At 41.0% G+C, this 14,469-nt stretch overlaps 1 protein-coding gene across 6 annotated transcripts in view; it reads left to right on the top strand.

The window, feature by feature from the left end:
* The first annotated feature begins 249 nt into the window (after positions 1-249).
* PCDH11X (protocadherin 11 X-linked) overlaps positions 250-14,469 on the top strand; it is a 520,173-nt gene continuing 505,953 nt past the window's right edge. For 5 of the 6 annotated variants that reach the window (XM_074602026.1, XM_074602024.1, XM_074602027.1 and 2 more), the window contains exon 1: positions 563-1,225. The gene's annotated coding sequence lies outside the window, so the exon portion shown is untranslated. Of the gene's footprint in view, positions 296-562; positions 1,226-14,469 lie in introns of those variants that run through there. The other variant, XM_074602025.1, reaches the window with a different exon arrangement.

Here is a 14,469-nt window from a genome sequence, read left to right as displayed (position 1 = left end):
TCCGCCGAGGGAGGGCGGAGTGGGCTCGGCCGCACCGCCGAGGTCGGCGGCCCCGCAGCGGAGCGGCGGAGCCGGGGGTGGTGGCCGCCCCCGCGGGCACGGGCGCTCTCCCGGCCGGGGCCGGGCCAGGCGGCGGAGGGGGCTCCCTCATCTCTCCTGCACTCCCCCGCCGCCGCGCTTGAGCAGGCGGGGAGCCCGGGCGGCGGGGGCAGGGAGAGCCACCGGCACAGGGCTGCCCGCTCGCCCCCAGCTCCGGACCGGGGCCCGAGGGCCGGTACTCCGCGGCCCCGGGCGGGTGAGCGCGGGGAGCCGCCCGCCGGGCCTGTGCTGCGGGGCGGGGGGCGCCGGCGGGGACTGGGGCCGCCCCCCGGCGAGGCGGCGGAGCGGCCACGCTGCCGCTTTCGGGGGATTCTCCGAGATGAACAGGCAGGGCGGCTCCGGGAGGGGGAACCCCCCTCGGCCCGGCGCTCGCCTCCCGCTGTCGCTCCTCCTCCTGGCGGTGATGTCAGCCGCGGGGAGGGCCGGCTGGCGGCGGCAGAGCGGGGTGCGGGCGGCCGCGGCAGAGCCGAGCCGGAGCCGCCGCCGCCACCGCCGGGACAGCGCGGGCTCCGGGGCGCCGCCGGCAGCGCAGCGCGCCCCCCCAGGGGTGCCGCCGCGGCCGCGCCGGGACAGCGGGCAGCCCAGCGGCCGGCCCGCCGGAGGAGGGCGAGCGCCAAGCGGCGGGGGCTGCCCCGCCGGGGGGACCTGGCGCTGCGCTCCCCGCAGCCGCCCGGCGAGGGGGGTCCGCCGGGAACTCGGCGGAGCGGCGCCGAGTTCAGAGTCCCTCCGCGCAACTTAGGTTACGCGGTAGGACCTCTGCGGACTGGTGTGGGGCTTCCAGGGCGCGATTGCCTTTCCATCCTTTTGCAGCGGCAAAAGCAAATAATTAACTAAACCAAACAGAAATAAAACAAACTCAGGCTTACCTAAAAGTTAGGATACCTTTTTTTTTTCTTTTTTTTTTCTCCCTTTCTTTTACAATTTTATTCCCTATGTGGAAGTCGCTTATGAATCGTGCTCGGCACACTGCGTGGGAAAGAAACGGCTTGTGTTTTGGATCGAGGATTTGCTGTTGCAAAGCGGTCTAACTTCCATGCAGTGGGGCAGCCTTCACTACTCTAAACGCCTTGATGATGTGCTGAGGAGCTCATATAGATTGACATCTTGTGCAGAGAAGGCACTGAAGGTAAGAAGGGGGTTTGGGGAAAAGAGGGATTTTCATATCCTTTTATATGCTTTTGTCCAGCATCCCCCTTTCAGCAGAGCATCAGCAGTTCATCCGAAACAGTATTGATAGGCTGGAACCGATCAAGTAAAATGAAAGTCTGCTCCTGTGAGAAGTACACGGAGCTCACAAGTGATTGCAAAAGATGTATTTATTTTTAGTCTGATAACACAGCACGTTTATGATCTATGCTCGCGGTGCGGACAGTGAGCTAACTCACGTAGCTCAGGAATGAGGAGATGTACGGTCTCCGTCTCTGATGGGCAGTTTGCATTGGCTGTTGCATTTTGTTGAATGTGTGCCCCCCGCTACCTCCCTGGAGCATCCCACCATCCTGTTTGATTTGGTGGGGTTTTTGCAGATACAGTGCCTGGTTATTAATGAGAGAGGGAGAGGGATGGAAAAAAAAAACCCCCACATATGGAACATTTTATTGATGTGATCGTAATCCTGTAATGGAGATTGCATTAAATGAGGATTGCATCAAAATGCCTAGCTGCTGTGGAGAGACAAGAAAGCAAAAACTATGCTGGATTGTAAATGAAGTTCTTTGACTGAAGGATTTTCTTGAACCATGAAGGGATGTCTGCAAGCTTAAAGTTGCTGTATATGTGGGGTACTGGAATGGGATAAAAACCAGATCAAGCTGAAATGTATTTTAATTTACTCATGCTTTGGATGCAGTTAGAATTGGTTAGAGGCATTGCAGTGATGTCCAAGGAATTCTTGGTTTCAGCCATGGAGACCACAGAAAGGCAAGGAGAGAGGAGAACACAGAAAGGCAAAGAGGGAATTTTATCGTTTGGGGAAGAGAAGGATGTTTCATTTGTGACTTTTGCCATAATGGCACAAAGCTTTACAGCCTTCTGGCTACGAGCAGAAACCTTATAGGCAATCTGGAAAGCAGAGGATTTATCTGACTTTCCTTTTGCAACCTCGGCATAGTTGTCTGAAAGAAGTAGCTGCGAGGTGTATGTCAAGAGGCAAACGGGGACTTATTTGCCCCTCTTGGACACTGAAAGAAACTGTAAGCTTGAGAGAGATGCAGTGGAGCATCTGATCCTGGCTTTCTGAGCTTGAATTGATAATACATTTTGAGTAATTGTTGCTGCTTATCTCAATTGGCAAAGGAGGGGAGAAGATGTTCAAGTTTATTGAACCAGAGCAGAGCTGAAGACAGTAGATATTATCAACTCACCCTTGCATTCTTTTTGTGCTATATTTTATTCTGGCATGGAGAACTGAGCCACAAAGAGCACCTTCTTCAAGCCTTACTGAAAGGAAACCTAAAGAGAACAAAAAGATTACGCCAAAGATAAATTTTAACTTTTTGCTTGTCAGCAGTAGAAGTAACATTGATCTGTCAGATTACACAGGTCAAAAGAGGTAAGACAGGAAAAAATGTTATGTATTTATTTACTAACACTTACACACACACAAACTAAGTTGGCATACAAATAAACATCACAGAGTGGGAAAGAACCATTTCTTAGAACCACCTAAGTTATGACTGATGTAAGTAGCAGAGACATTCCTGTAAGAACACTCAACAGGATTTATCTGTAACTGCAAAAGAGCTGGTTAAATGCAAAATTATGCAGAATAAAACAAACCCAAATATCTGATGTTCTCAGAAGTAATCTGTTTTCCCATTTCAGTTGTGTACAAAACCTGAGGAAATAGCTCCACAGTCCAGTCTCTCTCTTGCTGTGTATTTGGCATAAAGTTGGGACGAAAACACTCACTTTAAATAAAATGAAGAAAAGCAGCATAAGCGTATTGAATTCCTCTTAAGCATTTTATTTTGTCAAAAGATGACTTTTAGTGAATTTAAGGGATGTGTTTAGAATATTCATGGCTAAACTCCAGGGAGCTTAGTGTTAGCTCAGTAGGCAGAAGGTTCTTCCTCTAAAGAGAGATCTGGAAAAGATGTGTTTAAATTTCAAGCTATATTCAGTTGAGACTGTTGGTTTCCACATTTTAAAATCATTTGTTATGCTTCTTAGGGGAACGATGCTTAATCTGGAAAATAAAGCAAGTATTCCTAGCTCAGTTTTTTAATAGAGAGAGCAAGCAGTGTGCTTTAATTGTACTTCTGTATGTAGAAATGTTCCATATTTGACTCTATTTTTTATCAAATAACAGCTGAGGAAAAATTTGTCTTTCGAAACCATGGTTATCCATGCAGATCTTGGTCTGTATTTTTGCTACAGAAGAACTCTGTTTCATGGCTGCATTGTTCATCCTTGCAGCATTTCTTTAAATGTGAGCCTTGCTATAGTTAAAGGATAATTTATATTCAGTGTAGTACTGTCTGCTCAGTGGAATTGGCTTTATACATCACAGCCTCTGCAAAAAAGGAGATCAAAGATCTGAACCTGTGGTCCTGTATTGCATTTGTATTCTACGTGGACTTGAGTAATCTTATACTGGAGCCATTCACGCTCCCATAGTTAAGAATATGTCAGTCTTTCCATTAAAACACCCATTTGCTTAGTAATTTAACAGCTAGTTTTAAAGATGGGCTCTAAACTTAAGTTAAACACATTCATACAGTAAAAAAAAATATCCTAAGCAATGAAATATAATAACAATTGGCATTTGCTAATAGAGCACTGCTAAGTTGAATTTATAGAAGGCTTAGTAGAAAATAACACCTGCCTGAAAAATTTTGAGATTAAAAGGGAAAAAAAAAATCCTTTCAGATTTGGAAAGCCCCTTGTGGATGCAGGTGAGCGTTTACACCTGGATTACACAGGGGCCTGTGATTGTTAAGCAGGCAGTAGGGCTTTTCTTAAAGGAGTGCATTGGCTCCAAACAGGAACCAGCCAGGTCTCAGTTTAATGGTTCACTTTTAGATTGCATTAGAACTAATGCCTTTGGCGTTATTCCAGTTAGTTCTCTTGAGGGTTAAGTTACAAGAACAAAATCAAACCCCAAACCTTGTGTCTTAACCAGTGAAGTTATCCTTCCTATGAGCTAAAAGGAACTATACGTTTTTAAATAATGTGGATTGTCTGACACAGGTGTTAAAAGCATCTGGGGGCTGCTGCTGCTCCAGCACGCCCAGGTGGATGTGGTAATCGGGCTTTCCATCACCGGGACAGCCGGTGGGACTAATGGCCACTTGACACTTAAACAGAACCCTTTCTTCTAAAGCATCCCCAAATCTTTTACAATTGCCTATCTCAATTAGATAGCATCTTCTAACCGTGAAGTAGCTGCTTCATGTCTGCAGACAAAGTATGCGAATGCTTATAATAACTTTGTGCATATTTCAGGTTAGAAGCTAAAAAGACTAGAATTAAGAATACATGTGGATTCAATGTTACAGTTGCATGTGCTCTTCAAGTAGTAGGTTCAAGATTCAGCTTGCTGTATTGCAAGTATTTTGGATTGGATGAAATATATGAGTATTGTTTGAATGAAAGTTTTTTTCATTTAAATAAAAATTCGTAAGGGAGATAAATAGCCTTCTGTCCTAATTACCTCTTGCTGCAATGAGATCACCGAGAGGAAATTTGTAACGGTTGTCTGTCTTCAGTGCGGTGAAGTAGTGGTGACCATATCTTTCTTGGGTCTTCTCAAAATTCCCTCTCCCTGCAAATACACAGACAAGTAATATGAAACAGGAAATTTAGGGTGTAAATGGGAATTTGATTATCCCTTAAGATCTGTGGGGAGATTCCCATTCTCATTATCCAACCGTAAAGTAAGGAAAATAGGTTTAAAAAAGTCTTTTTCAATTATGGTCTCTGAATTAGTAGTGTGACTTGCCGGGAAGCATAAAAGCTTCTATAGCTTTTGTACATTTAAAAACTCCACTGAAGGAAGAGTTTAAACCGTCCTTAAATTTATCTTTAAGGTGCTGTATTGTGAATAAAAGTGGCGTTAGTGGCAAATACATTTTGAGTGATAATAATAGTATTTACCACCTCTGGCACAAGTGAATGAAAGATATATATCTATTTTAATTTTCAAAAAAACTTTTGAGAAAAAAATCCTGTTTCCAAATAAGAAAAATGATAAATGTTTTCACAATCATGCAGTAAGATTTCATATTTCAATGAAAAAAAACCAAACCACCAACCCACCCCACTTGCACAGGAGGTTTCATGAAGGTGCAAGGAAAGTTAATGTAAAAATTAGAATACAGATAAAAAAGACTGGAAGTTAGTCTGTAGATACAATCAAATCATAGTAGTTTTGACAGTAAATAAGAAACTAAAGACTTTTCTGTAACTTAAACATTCTTTTTATTTGAAATCTTTTGTCATTGCTTCTATATATCTATAAATATCATGTTGAAGTTACTTTATTTCAGATGTGCTTAGAAAATAAGTGTTTTCCCATAGATTACGTAAGATTTAGCCTACTTGATCCAAAATGGCCTGAGCCAAAGCTTCCTGCAGTCTGTGAAAAAATTCCTGTTGGAACAGGGCTTCAGTAATTGCTTCTTGCTTTACAGAATGTACATACTTTAACTTCTGCCACTCCTTTAGGAGCTCAGCGTGTTGCAGGGGGATAGAAGGCATCGCTATGGAGGAGTTTGGCTTGCCAGGCTGGCAGAACGTACCCTGTTTAACAGCAAGTGCTTTGCTAACTTTTCAGGGAAGTTCTTTTGAAATGACTGTTGTTTTCCTTCAGTTTAGTCGCGCTCTGCTCCGCAAGGATTCTATAATTTCAAGGGAACCTACATCGCCAGATATGTTCTCAGAGAGACAGATGAACGTTGAAATTGTTGGAGACTTCCAAATTCAATAGTGAAATTATAAACAGAGGTGGCCCACTGTATTTAAAACCCATCACCGTGGGGTTTAATATGGCAGTTCGGTGTGCTAAGAAACTCTGCCCACTTCATTTTCCTGCCAGGGGAACATCTTGTGATGGGTACTACTCTGATTTGATATGGTTGTTTTGGGGATGATTTTCTTCCTCCAAGCTGGTCTGGAAATAAGATGTCACTGGTGAAGTAGTCTGTTTGTATATCAGTGTTTATCTGCTGCATCCTTAAGGACATAGTTTCATTATTTTTGTAAGAATTTAATTAGTAATTATGTGCACTTTAGGCTGCCTACTGAAGTAGCAGGAAATATATGCTAAAGGGAAAAAAATCCAAGTATAAGTTTGGAATGCTTTAGGCACAGCATGTTTCATTTAACCAACTACTTCGACCATCATCGTTACTGCTCTGTGTTGTCTTGTTAAACAAATAAATGTATATGTCTGCAAATCTGTGATCTACTGGATCTATGATCACATACATGGGCACACGAAAGCCCCATCCAGTCTTGTTTCCAGCTCTAGTCCCTGGCACATAAGATGCATATGTGCCCACCAAAAGGAAAGTGACAAATATTTGGGGGATGACAGAAGTGCAGGTGCCATTAAAATGTAGCGTAGGGAACAGCTATAAAAAAGTCAACTGCCTGTTTTTAGCCTGTAACTCCAGTTTCATTAGAAGGTCACATTTTTTGATAATCCTGCTGAGAAAAAAAGTTTCATGACGTTGAGGAGGAACTGAGTTTTACCTCTCCTAATGGAAGTCATCGTTTAAACCCATGTTTAGTCATTTATGCGGGTTTTGTGATTGCTTTTGTAATTATAAAAATCTGTATCTTCCTGTCTTTTGACAAACAGGTATGAAACTGCGTGTCCTGACAGGCACACGGTGACCTGGATCATTGGTTTCACGTAGGTGTGCGGGTAGCTTTCTTCCTGAAATGGAGGGGAGCTTCAATAGGAAGCATCGTGTCAAGGTGCAAGTTGGATTCACAAACTGGAAAGAGATTTTCTTAGGACTTGTACGATGTCTATGATGAAAGGCTTGACTTGTCAATGTTAAATAGCTGAAGAGCGTGCCATAGCATTCCCTAAAGAAAAGCGCAGAGGAACTCTAGTGTTTTGAAACTTCATTAAATGGTGACTCAATAGGAACTGCAATGTGCATGTATACCTCTGGACTCAACTAATTTGGGACCTCACTGCAGTAGTTTGTTCAGACTGTAGCTGCTGCCAGTAACTTATAAATATATGCAAGATATAAGGCATGAAACTAAAGCTGTCATTAAATGGAGTATTGGCTTTACTTTGTCAGTCATTTCACGGACCCTTGGAAAATGTACGTGGCAATGTGTTGTAAATTAAGATCCAGAATACAAGGCAACACAGTAATAATTTGGGGGATGAAAATTGGGAATGAAATGCATACAATTAATTGTCTGTTCATCTCCCTGCCTTGTCTGCATGTGAGCCTTTACCAGAATGAATGGATTCCAGCTCAAGGTTTCATAGTAGTTTCCTGTAATCGGGACTCTACTACAGATCTGTTAAGTGCTTGTCAGACAAGTGTACGTTCATGTCTAATTATCAGAGAATTCTTTTTAAAATTCATGACCAAGACATCTGTAATTTTATGACTTATTGAAGAATATGGGATATAAAGTAAATCAAGGATTTTGTTGTCCTAGTTACTTTGTTATAGTTTTATAAGTGAGAATGGCCTTTTCCTCTGGCCAACTAGCAGCTGCAGTAGCAGGTATTGCTCCTTATCTGCTATGATTCCACCATGAACTTAAGGGGAAAAAATCACGTATGTGTATAATTGTTTATGGCATTAGTTACATCTGAAGAATGAAAGTCATAGAAGGGACCTTAGATACTGAAAAATAAGTATATTTTAATTGTATGTAATCAATCTGGAATAATGATGACTACAAAATGGAACTATTGTAACATTTTTGGTATTCACATATTCTTCCCATACCCTCTTGTTTTTCACATGTAAGCTCCTTAGAAGACAATATATCTAGGAGAACATCATAAACTACAGTTTCCTAACAAAAAATGTCTTTAAAGTACCTCTTCAAAAGTCTACAGAATTGTGGGCCATCAGTTATATTTATGTTTTGACAATATGTTCAGTCAAATATCAGTTAGCTAATACCTTTCACAGTTTAGCTTTATCTACAAATACAAATAAAACTATTTTCAAGAACTGCTCTGAAAGTACCCTAAAGCATAATACAAAGTATGTTTGATGTGAGTTCATAGAATATCAACTCAAGGATGTTTCAGGCTACAAAGAGGGGAGAAAAGACATTTGGCATATCAGAAAAAAAATGTTGACCACTTTAAAAAAGCGGATGCAAGTCAGAAAGCAAAGACATGAATAGTCTGTGTCAAAGAAATGTATCACGTGTGTGTGTGGTCACAAACGGTTGTCGTCTTCACTGAGGAACAGGTCAGGATGTGTCGGGTGTTGATAACCTTATGATGAGCACTGAACCAGTACCATCTTCAGGCTATCGTGCTGTGCCCGTATGGAGCCGTGAGCGTCACTGGGCGATCTGAAGCTTGTGTGCTAAAGGAAGAGATATTCTTGGTGACTAAATACCAGTGACTTTCTAAAGAGTTTGGGTGTTGCCTGTGTCACTTTTGAATGTTTTCAGGGAAGCGTTTAAAAAATCCTGCTTAACTTCTCTTGTCCCTGAAAACAACGCAAATTGAATTTACCCGGTGCCCACTCTTTCTCACTTCTTAAATTTGACCAATTTGTTTATCAGAGGATAATATTATAGAGTGGAAAGATATTTTCTAATAGAAGTGTCATGTACATGAAAGCTTTTTAATAACCCCCACCTCCTTTATACCGCAATGAGGAAACAAGTATAAAATAATAAAGATTTCATGTTCCTCTTCAATGATACAGAAACTCAGTTTCTTTAGGTTCTTTGAAAATAATGTGTCTTTGAATTAACTTCGTTAATTGAGGTTGAAAAGCAGTATACTAATAATTTTTACCGTGGAACTGAGGCAAGACTAATATTTTCAAAAGGACTTCCATAGTTTGGCTGTACAAGTCCCATTTTCAAAGTGAGTTGGACTTGGAAAGAGCCTGAAGCTTGCCCGTCTTCAGAAATCTTTTAAGTGTTTTTGAAAACAGTACCATTTCTGTTAAAGACTGGTTATAGTAACAGTTTGTACCTCATTCATGCTTTCTTACATTTCTTTGAATTATTAGGGACATTATAACTAGTCACATCCAATATTCAAAATACGGTGGAACTCACGGATGATTATTCTATCAAAAACCTAAAAGCAAACTTTGAACTCAAGCTACAAACTTGCGGTCTTTACCAGAGTTGCACAAAATAAACTTTTTAAAGGAATGTTTATGTCCTATTTTATTCAGTTTTTAAATAATTACGTAGGGAGGAGGAGCAGGAGAATTAGAAAAGCTGTCAGAGAAATGAATCTATTATAGTAAGAATATGTACAATATCATGATGTGGCTTAAGTTTGGGGCCTATTACTTCTTATTTAACGTTCTGTATTTTGTGGCTCATCAAACAGATACGGTTAAGCATCAGCCAGGCTGTACAGTTAACTAACTCTTACTGAGTTGAACCTCCGGCACTGCAAAAAGACCCCGTTATGTTTTAAGGCAATCACAGTAAGCATGAATTCCAGTCAGGAAAAGGGATCCTTTAAACTTTAAAATCCAGTCAGACAAACTGTGACAATAAACAGAAGTTAAAGCGCTGGAGGAAGAGTTTAGTAAAAAGGAAAAGAACTGACTGAAATGTGCCTGAATTTACGATAAAAATAGTGATAAAAATTTTGTGACAGGAGAGTCTTTTTTGTGATCGTATTGCATTACACAGCTCAAATTCAGTAAGTTTCTAACAATATGAATGGAATTTGGCTTCAATTCTGTGTTTGAGTAGTGCTCTTAGGAATCACCATGTAGGATATTTTCAAATTACCACAAAATCTTAATTAACAAAATATTATTGCTATTTGAGACTGCTTAGCTTCATACACTGTGTTATACAATTTGTTTAGTACCTGCTTTCTTTAGATATTTTTTTGATCTTGCTAACTTAAAGCAGGTTTCAGGTGTTGGCTATTGTTTAACATCAATGGGAAATTTCAAAACCCCGGAATATTTTCCTGTTAAATCTGATGAAAGCTTAATCTGGCTCGATGTAAGTGTCATTTGTTATGAGTCCCCTTAATGTCAATGTTTCTATTTTTTTTGTACCGCACTTAACAAAAATGAGTATTTAAAAAATAATGTCTGAATCAAAAATAGTGCAACATCAGTCTGCAAAAAATGTGTACAGTCTCAGTTCTTTATATGTAATTCATTTTGGCAGGTACAGTACTTTTAGGTTTTATTGTATTATAAACGCTAAAAAAGCTTGAAAGAAATCATTGGAAAAAGGTTTAGAGTAAGTGACTTAGATGAGGCTGGCAGGTGGTATAGTATGGCTATTGCAAGAGTAACAAAATTCTGGAAATTCAGTCACTTCAGAGTATTGGATGTATGTCTTGATTTAGTCATTGCTGAGGCAAAAGTTGTCACTTTGCTGATCTGCTGAACTGCGAGACAGTGGTCGATGGAGATAGTAATCAACCAACAGAAACTACTTTCTGAAAAATTTGTGACGTTTCAGTGATAAAAGCGGTAACTTGGTCAGGGCATCTCTTTAACTGCTGTATATGTGGTTGTATGTGTATACAATAAATATGTAGCACTGCGACATTACAAATATGTCTGATGGGGAAGACAGATAAAGCGTAGGGAACCTCTAAAGGACAGTTAAGTTGAAATGATGAAATTTCAAAATACTCTTGGAAACAGCTTCAGTAAGTTACTATGGTAGTAAAATACCTGTTGATGAGCCTCACAAAAGTTAGATATGCTCAGATATTTCTTAGTCTGATTGCTGAGGGGAATTATCATTTTTAATAGACTATTTTGTGATCCATAAGAACAGATTAAGCATGCCATCCATCATTTTGTGAACCACAGTTACAGCAGATTTTCCTCCTTTCCTTTTCTTTTAGTACAGCTTTGACTGATGTTGTTCTTACAACCTCAGCTGTAACTGTTTTGGGGGGAGAAACATGTCAAATCCTTTGTGGGCTGGCAACAGCTAATTTCTTTCTCAGGTTTTGGAGATCCTATCAGTTTTATGAAGGACCCTGTAAAAGGGAGCCCTAGTTGTAGTTACATCTTTCTGTCAATATGAAGAGTTGACCGATGTCCTTAATGTCAGTGTGATTTTTGGGCTAGGTTATGCATGCTAATTTGCACTAGATCCTTTGCCATTTTCTGTTTTTCTCAATCCTAAACTGTTTATTCATCTGAGTTTCCTGGTGATAAAAAGTGTGAATTATTTGAAGCTGCAAGCACATCAGATAATCTCGGTAGTAAACCGAAAGAAATCCCTAAAGGAGAACTTAGTTTCTCCTTTGTGCATACTACAAATTTTTTCACTTTGTATTGAGAAGAACCCTTGGAAATTTTCAAAGCTTGACCTAAGGCCCTAAGCAACCTAACTTAGAAGCTTGAAGCAGGTTTGGCTAGACAGCATCTCCAGAGGTGTCTTCCAGTCTGAACTCCTCTGTGGTTCTATGAAAGAGACACTGACACCTCTATATAGATCATACCTTTTCTCTTTGTCTTGATTGTGATTTTTTTCCTCAAATTCAGGAGCTTGCTATGTCCTTGCTGTTCTGGTTGAAGCAGTAGGGAAGAAGTGATAAACAGGACAGTAAGAGGAACCTACTAGTGAAGAGAGCTGTTATTGTTCTTGGATTTGGATCTCAACATTGTTTGCTATTCCTGTCTCAGTGTGTGCTATTTGGTGTAATTTTTGGAGGCCTCCTTGAACTGAGGTTATATAGACTAGCTGCCACTTCAACAAGTCATTTATTCACTGTCTTTCTACAGTGCTGTTCTGAATATAGTTTAAAGTACTGCTTTTGATCTATGAAACACTTTTTAGTTTCCGTTCTCTTTCTGAGGAAGACCTGCTGTATGTTTTTGTTCTTCTGTAAAAACCCACTGAAAAGCAGAAGCCTGAGCTTTATCAACTGAGCTGAGGGCAAGAAAACCTGAGACTCTTTCTTTTCCCTTAGTCCTGAAAGATCCAAGTTAGTCGACCACCAGAGCTATAAGACAAACCTGTTATTTCAGTTTTTCCTGAGGGTTTTCTGGAGTGGACACATTAGGTGGAGTGTAATTTTGTTTATATTTGTGAAGAGTGTTCTGCTGATGCTTCATGTTGATGGTTTATTGCTCTTTACTACAAGAGTGTCTGGAGGTTGATTGACAGGTTCACTACAAAAGTACAAGAAATGCAGTTTCTAGAGAGGGACTTAACAATGTATGGACTGTACAGATAAGAGAATAAGATAAGGTTGAGAACAGACAATATTTTTATGGATAGAAGTTTAATTTCTTTCACTAGATAAAAGAAGACCACTGTAAATGAAACCAAGGTTCTTAAAAATTCGCTAAAGAGGATCTTTACTGTTACAGAAGCTCTAATTTATTCTTTGTTTTATCACAGAATTATTTTTCAAAGCTGTCAGTCAAAAAAAAATTGTGCACTGGAAAGTAGTGATGAAGGTGCCTGAATCTGAACTAGCATTTCATAATTTGTTGTTGTTGTTAAAGCTAGATTAGACTGTTTTCTTTATTTCAGGTGCCTTCGCCTATTTTCCATGCTGTCTGCATAACATGGTATCATGGGTATGTTTTTTAAATGTCTAAAAGGATCAGAGAATCATAGCATTGTTTAGGTTGGAAAAGACCTTTAAGATCATTGAGTCCAACTGTTAACCTAACACTACCAAGTCCACCACTAAACCATGGCCCTCAGCACCACATTACACAGCTTTTAAATGCCTCCAAGGGATGATGACTCAACCACTTCTCTGGGCAGCCTGTTCCAATGCTTGATAACCCTTTTGGTGAAGAAATTCTTCCTAATATCCAATCTAAACCTCTCCTGGTGCAACTTGAGGCCGTTTCCTCTTGTCCTATCAACTGTTACTTGGGAGAAGAGACCGACCCCCACCTGGCTACAACCTTCTTTCAGGTAGTTGTAGAGAGCCATAAGGTCTCCCCTCAGCCTCCTCTTCTCCAGGCTGAACACACCCAGCTCCCTCAGCTGCTCCTCATAAGACTTGTGCTCCAGACCCCTCACCAGCTTCGCTGCCCTTCTCTGGACACGCTCCAGCACCTCAATGTCTTTCTTGTCAAGAGGGGCCCAAAACTGGACAAAGTACTCAATGTGGGGCCTCACCAGTGCCAAGTACAGGGCGACAGTCAATTCCCTAGTCCTGCTGGCCACACTGTTTCTAATACAGGCCAGGATGCTGTTGGCCTTGTTGGCCACCTGGACACACTGCTGGCTCATATTCAGCCGGCTGTTGACCAACACCCCCAGGTCCTTTTCCCCCAGGCAGCTCTCCAGCCACTCTTCCCCAAGCCTGTAGCGCTGCATGGAGTTGTTGTGACCCAAGTGCAGGACCCGGCACTTGGCCTTGTTGAACCTCATGCCATTGGCCTCGGCCCATCGATCCAGCCTCTCCAGATCCCTCTCCAGATCCTTGGCCTGTTGATCCAGCCTCTCCAGATCCCTCTCCAGATCCTCTCCTACCCTCCTGCAGGTTGACACTCCTGCCCAACTTGGTGTCATCTGCAAACTTAGTGAGGGTGCACTCAATCCCCTCGTACAGATCATAATACTGCATATACTAGATTTAACTGAAATTTAGGTTAAAAATTACTTCCATGGGTTTGTGTTGGTTTATTCTGGGCTAGTTTTAACTGAAAGCTCAGCAAAATGCTTTATTTCCCTTGAAAAAGACTTAGGTGTTACTTAAATATTTCAATAATCTCCACTGTTCGCAGTTTATTTGTAGTTGCTTGGTCATTAAACATAGTTGTTCCACAATGACGGACTGTTTCCTTCAGATTACACCAAGGAAAGCTTCTTATCCTAATTATTTGTTTATCTTAATGAATACGTGTAAAAGGCTCTATTGCATTTGTACCATTAGACGCCCTCAGTCTGATATTTTCAGAACCCTGCAGATGTGGATTTTAAATAAACGAAAAGAGCAGATGGTATACGGGGAAATCTCTGGTAGGCCAAGGAGCTAAATCAAAGTTTCCCTGAGTTCCAGGAGGTAGCCTGCATAGGGACTGTTTTTGCATCACTATGAAATTTAATAATAAAGTCTACAGTATGCTGTAGAATTTCCTAAATATGCAGAATATTCTGTAGAAAAAGTGTATGCCATAGAAAGAGATCTGCAATGTGCTGCTTAGCATGTATTTTAGATGTGGGGCTTAGGCTTGCTTTGAGATGATCAACCCTGATGGTGCTGAATATAAAAAC

The sequence above is a fragment of the Larus michahellis genome, chromosome 9 (genome assembly GCF_964199755.1).
Source record: "Larus michahellis chromosome 9, bLarMic1.1, whole genome shotgun sequence".
NCBI classification, from domain to species: Eukaryota; Metazoa; Chordata; class Aves; order Charadriiformes; family Laridae; genus Larus; species Larus michahellis.
This window is presented reverse-complemented; position numbering and strand designations above follow the sequence as displayed.